The sequence below is a fragment of the Octopus bimaculoides genome, chromosome 9 (assembly GCF_001194135.2).
Source record: "Octopus bimaculoides isolate UCB-OBI-ISO-001 chromosome 9, ASM119413v2, whole genome shotgun sequence".
NCBI lineage: Eukaryota > Metazoa > Mollusca > Cephalopoda > Octopoda > Octopodidae > Octopus > Octopus bimaculoides.
The window spans coordinates 14781693-14787491 of NC_068989.1; the positions used below are offsets into that span (position 1 = coordinate 14781693).

The window sequence follows — 5799 nt, forward strand, 5'->3', positions numbered from 1 at the left end:
TTTTGATGCAAAGCCAATGATTTCAAGGTGAACAGTATAGTTGATTTCATCAACCCCAGTAGTTGACCGGTAATTAATTTTACAAACCCCCGAAAGGATGAAAGGTTAAATTGACTATGATGAGATTTGAACTCAAAGAATAAAGAACCAAAAGAAATACCGCTGAGCATTTCGTCCAACAGGTTAATAATTCTTCCAGCTCGCCGCCTGAATGGAAATCTTAATAATGCTGGTGTATGGCAACGAAACAAGAATTTATTTACTATTTTGGCTGACAAACTCATAAACGCTTGTTTTGTTTGTTTGTTTGTTTTCATATTTACAGCATCAATAATAAATGTCATGTTTTCAACCTTGAAGCTCGTAATCCTTAAGATTTAGAAAATCATTATCATTTGTTGCTTTTATGCCTACTTTTCTAGAATTAAGTAAATCAGGTTATTAAGTTCTTTTTAATTAATTCTTCCTGAAATATTTTAATTAATATAACTCTGTTTGCTTAGTGTGTTTTATATAGAAACATTACACACATGAGTTCAATACCTGCCAAGGTCAACTTTGCCTTTCATCCTTTCAGTTTATTTACTGGACAGTAAGAAATAGCTGTGTATCATCAAGGAGTCTCCTTACAGTTAAGTGAATTGCTAGAAAAAGCAGCCAAATCTCTATCAAATCACAAACTGCTTTTTTAAAAGAAAAAAGTGGGGCACTTAGAATAATGTAAGCTTAGAATAGTTATGTTCAAAATGAAGGCAAGATGATCATGGTTGGAACACTTTTGATCATTAGTCTGTTGGATGGATAATAATTTGAGAAGGACTGAGAGAGAAATGTGTGGCGTGAAGGTTGTTTGATAAGAGGAGGACTGAGGACTTGATGGGGATGCTGGGGTTGGACGAATCGGTGGAATGGCTGGTAAGGGTGAATGGAGTGCGGTGGTATGGGCATGTGTCGAGGAGGGATGAGGAGCATGTTCTGAAGAGGATGCTAGAGTCTGAGGTGAATGGACAGCAAAAGTGAGGCAGACTGAGGAAAATGTGTAGGGGACAGGTGGAGGAGGAGATTGGGAGGGTTGGCTTGAGAAGGGAGGATGTCCAAAACTGGGCAAGATGGTGAGATGGTGTGAGGGCGGTTGCTATGGCATTGAGGTAGATCTGGCCACCCCTGTTAATGGGGACAAAACCCAGATTCAAAATGATGGATGGATGGATGGATGGTTAAACAACGACAGATATGATACAAAGTAGACTTTTCATATATTATAAAAAAATATGTGTAAAAGCACCCAGTGCACTCTGTAAAGTGGTTGGCATTAGGAAGGGCATCCAACCATAGAAATCATGTCAAAACAGACATGGAGCCTGAACAGCCCTTCAACTGGTCAGCTCCTGTCAAACCGTCCAACCCATACCAGCATGGAAAACAGACGTTAAATGATGATGATATTCTTAACCTGTTGTCAACATAGTTCCTTTCTTGTTTTATTAGAAAATATCAATTTAAATGAAAAATATGTCCTCACAGAGGGCAGCAAAAGACTAAATAAAGGGGTGAAATCCAGTGCAACATCATCAACGAATGCCCCAATGACCACACGGTCGAGGGATAAGGTAAGAATTGAAATAAAGACAAAGTATGTCATTAGGAGTGAAGGTAATGAAGGGGTTAACCCTTTCGTTACCATATTTCTGCTGAAATAGACTCACTTTATTTACATTTGACAGATATTTGTCCTCATCTTGTTTGTTAACACGTTTCGGCTGATACACCCTCCAGACTTCATCAGGTCAATTGGGGAAATTTCGAACCTGGGTTCTCATTCCTAAGGTATTTTTCGATGTTATCATTATTATTATTATTATTATTCAGAACACTGCCTGGAATCAAACTCGGAATCTTGGGGTTAGTAGCCCGCGCTCTTAACCACTACACCATATGCCCGTAGACTCACTTTGTTTCAATTAATTTTTAAATAATTAAGAATTTAGTAAAACAATTTTGTCATTAAGGTGGTGCTTGAAACCTAAATTAGCACGGAATCTTGATAGATGATTTTAATTTAGATCACTTTAAAACAGGGTATTTGTGTCCTAGAATCAGGGATGGTCTCAAATGGATTGGTAACAAAAGGATTTAATTCTTTAGCATTTGGAATATTGTCAAATTAAATCTTATTAATTCAAATTGTCTTGAAATTAATCATGCATTATTTTGCATCTTCAAGATTTTGATGATGTGATTGTTCATTTTTAGAATAACTTTATAGGGTAGGTGTGAGAGGCTGGATCTGGCTGGTTTCAACATTATCTGTCTATCTAGAGCAGCTAAAATTCCCAAGATCCATGGACAAGTTCTCTCCAGCGGTTTTTGTCCCTCATCATCACAGCCATGTCCTGTGTCCCCTAGAGACCAGTATCCATCCTTAGTGCATCAACATATGTCATCCTCACTCTCCCTCTTCTAGTGAGTTCATGTAGGGGCTCCCACAGGAACACTAAGTACAGTATCAAATCTGTCAATATTGAGTTCAGCATTAAATAGATAGAATATTTCAGCCGATTACGGCCGGTTTAAATGTTAAAGGGTTAAAAAAAACTGCTTCATTAAAACCTGAAAATGTCAGAATGCTAAGCTATTTTTATGATTTATGTTGCTTTGCAACAGGAAAGCTGGTGGTAAAAATAGTGCTATGTTGGTGTGCAACATGTAAGAATTTAGAAATAATACATTTCTAAATCTCTCAGAGAGATTTATGCAGTAGTGATATGATGAAGTAGTTGTATGCTGTCAACTTAATGTGACAGTCCCCTGACGGGAATAATACTACTGTTGGTTACACCTAGGAAACTACACTGCTTCCTGTTTGGAGTAGCAGACTGATGACGAGCAAAGACTCAGAAACAAGTCTCTGGATGCAGGCTTAGCTAGGTGGAAGTGCTTGTCTCCCCCTTGTAAACATAAGGACACAGGAAATGTGTCAAGGCCGACAGGAAGCAGTGCAGCTTCCTAGGTCTAACCAACAGTAGTATTATTCCCTTCAGGGGACTGTCACATTAAGTTGACAGCATACAAGTACTTCATGTAAAAATTTCTCAAGAAGCTGGGTTCAGTTGTAATGGTTTAAGAGGGCCAAGGGGAGAAATGACTAAACTGGAGACGTTCCAAGACATGTTTCTAGTTCAACAGGACTCACCGTAAGAACCTGAAAACTTGGTAATGTTAGAATCTCACCTCTAAAGATTCCAGACGAAGTAGAACATATTTTATAAAATATGAAGATTATCTTTTAAGGTCAAACTATTTCCCTTCTCCCAATCACCATCTTCACCAATGAATTCTTTCAATACCTGGTCTAGAAGCAGGGACAGATTAAGACCCATAGAGACCCTAAGCACTTAAAAGATTTTGGTGCCCTTCTATATATGCCATTCGTGGAGGCGCAATGGCCCAGTGCTTAGGGCAGCGGACTCGCGGTCACAGGATTGCGGTTTTGATTCCCAGACCGGGCGTTGTGAGTGTTTATTGAGCGAAAACACCTAAAGCTCCACGAGGCTCCGGCAGGGGATGGTGGCGAACCCTGCTGTACTCTTCCACCACAACTTTCTCTCACTCTTACTTCCTGTTTCTGTTGTACCTGTAATTCAAAGGGTCAGCCTTGTCACACTGTGTCATGCTGAATATCCCCGAGAACTACGTTACGGGTACACGTGTCTGTGGAGTGCTCAGCCACTTGTACATTAATTTCACGAGCAGGCTGTTCCGTTGATTGGATCAACTGGAACCCTCGATGTCATAAGCGACGGAGTGCCAACAACAACAACAACAACAACCTAAGCTTGGGTGTGTCCTAAGCAATCATGCGTCTTATAGGCCATGAAATATGCTAAGTATGTTAGCAACCATTTTGCTATTAGTTTTCCATGCAGCAGGTGTCCACGAGTATTTTTCCCCAGCCATTCTATTCAATATTTATCCTGCTGTTAGAGAGCTTATATCCCTGCACGAATAATATATCACAATGACAATAGCTAATAATATCTCAATACCTTCAGCAATACGGTAACAAGATATTGATTTTGTTTTGACTTGCGGAGAATATTAACCTTTTTTTTGTTTTTGCTTTTGGTCAGTTTACCAAAAACATCTGGTCAAGCTTTATCCAATAAAAGTCAGAAATAATTTAATAATCAAGGGAGATATTAGTCTCAAAATATGGAATACACTGTTATTAACTTCGGGAAGATCTCCAATTGTAACTGTTCTGTTATCAAAATGGAAGTCGGAAATGTTATTTTCTCATTGACTATGAAATATTTTCTAAATCTACTTTCTAAATAATATTCGATAATAGTCATGCACAGGTATGGCTGTGTGGTTAAGAAGTTTACTTGCCAACCATGTGTGTTTGGGTTCAGTCCCTCTTCGTGGCACCCTGGGCAAATTTCTTCTACAAAAACAACAGGATCACCAAAATCTTGTGAGTGAGTTTAGTAGCCAGAAACTCCAAAGATGTCCATTGAGTGTGTGTGTGTGTGTGTGTGTGTGTGTTTACTCTTGTCTAGACATCATGTGATGGTAGTAAATGAATACCATTCTTAGCAAAGTTATTCATTTCCAATCGTCTTTGACCGTGAGGAAATATTTACCTTGCTTGGAAACAGATGAGGGTTGATGACTGGAAAGGCATCCAGCTGTAGAAAATCTTACTCAACAAATTCCATCTGACTCATGCCAGCATGAAAAATAAACATTAAATGATGATGATGATGATGATTTGTGTTCCATCATTCTTGCTTGATGCCATCAGATGTCAACTGATGCCTGCTTTCTTCATTTCTTTCCAGTCTTCACATATTCTTTAACATTTAGTGTCCATGTTTCAGTAAAATGTGGGGTGTTGAATGAGAAGGATATGTGAATACATTACAGTTCATACACAGGCATCTTGTTCTTCACTCATAGAAAGATTCCTTTTATTGTCAAGCGAATAAATTAACAGCTCTCTGGACATTTTCCATCCTTACCCAAACTCTCTCATTATGATTCCCCAGTACATCGCAATGCTCACCCCCACTGCTGATGCTTACAAAGCCCTGGCGCTCCGTTGGTTGTGCTGATGATGGTTCCAGGTGACCCTCTCAAAGGAACAGCTTGTTCATGAAATTAACATGCAGGAGTGGCTGTGTGGTAAGTAGCTTGCTTACCAACCACATGGTTCCAGGTTCAGTCCCACTGCGTGGCACCTCGGACAAGTGTCTTCTACTATAGCCTCGGGCCAACCGAAGCCTTGTGAGTCGATTTGGTAGACAGAAACTGAAAGAATCCCTTTGTATATATATATACAGAAACATATACATATATACATATATACATATATATACGACGGGCTTCTTTCAGTTTTCATCTACCAAATCCACTCACAAGGCTTTGGTCAGCCCGAGGCTATAGTAGAAGACACTTGGCCAAGGTGTCATACAGTGGGACTGAACCCGGAACCATGTGGTTGGTAAGCAAGCTACTTACCACACAGCCACACCTGTGCCTAGCAAGGAATTTTGTCAGCGAACAGGTCGCGGTTTCAAAGCAACGAAAATATTTTGACAAATGAAATTTAAATGTTGAAGTGAATCTAACGGTTTTTGTGTGTTTTTAAATGGCTTATAAACACCTTCCACACTGCAAAATGTTTAACTGATAACATTTTCCAATGTAAAATGATACTAGACATTATAACTGCCAGACTCTCTCAGTCGGCTTGTTGATAATTTTTGTCCTATCTTAGACAAGTGCTTATTACGC

At 39.2% G+C, this 5799-nt stretch overlaps 1 protein-coding gene across 3 annotated transcripts in view; it reads right to left on the reverse strand.

The window, feature by feature from the left end:
- The window catches only part of LOC106874620 (atos homolog protein A), a 212194-nt gene that overhangs the window by 15948 nt on the left and 190447 nt on the right, over positions 1 to 5799 (reverse strand). The window lies entirely within an intron of this gene.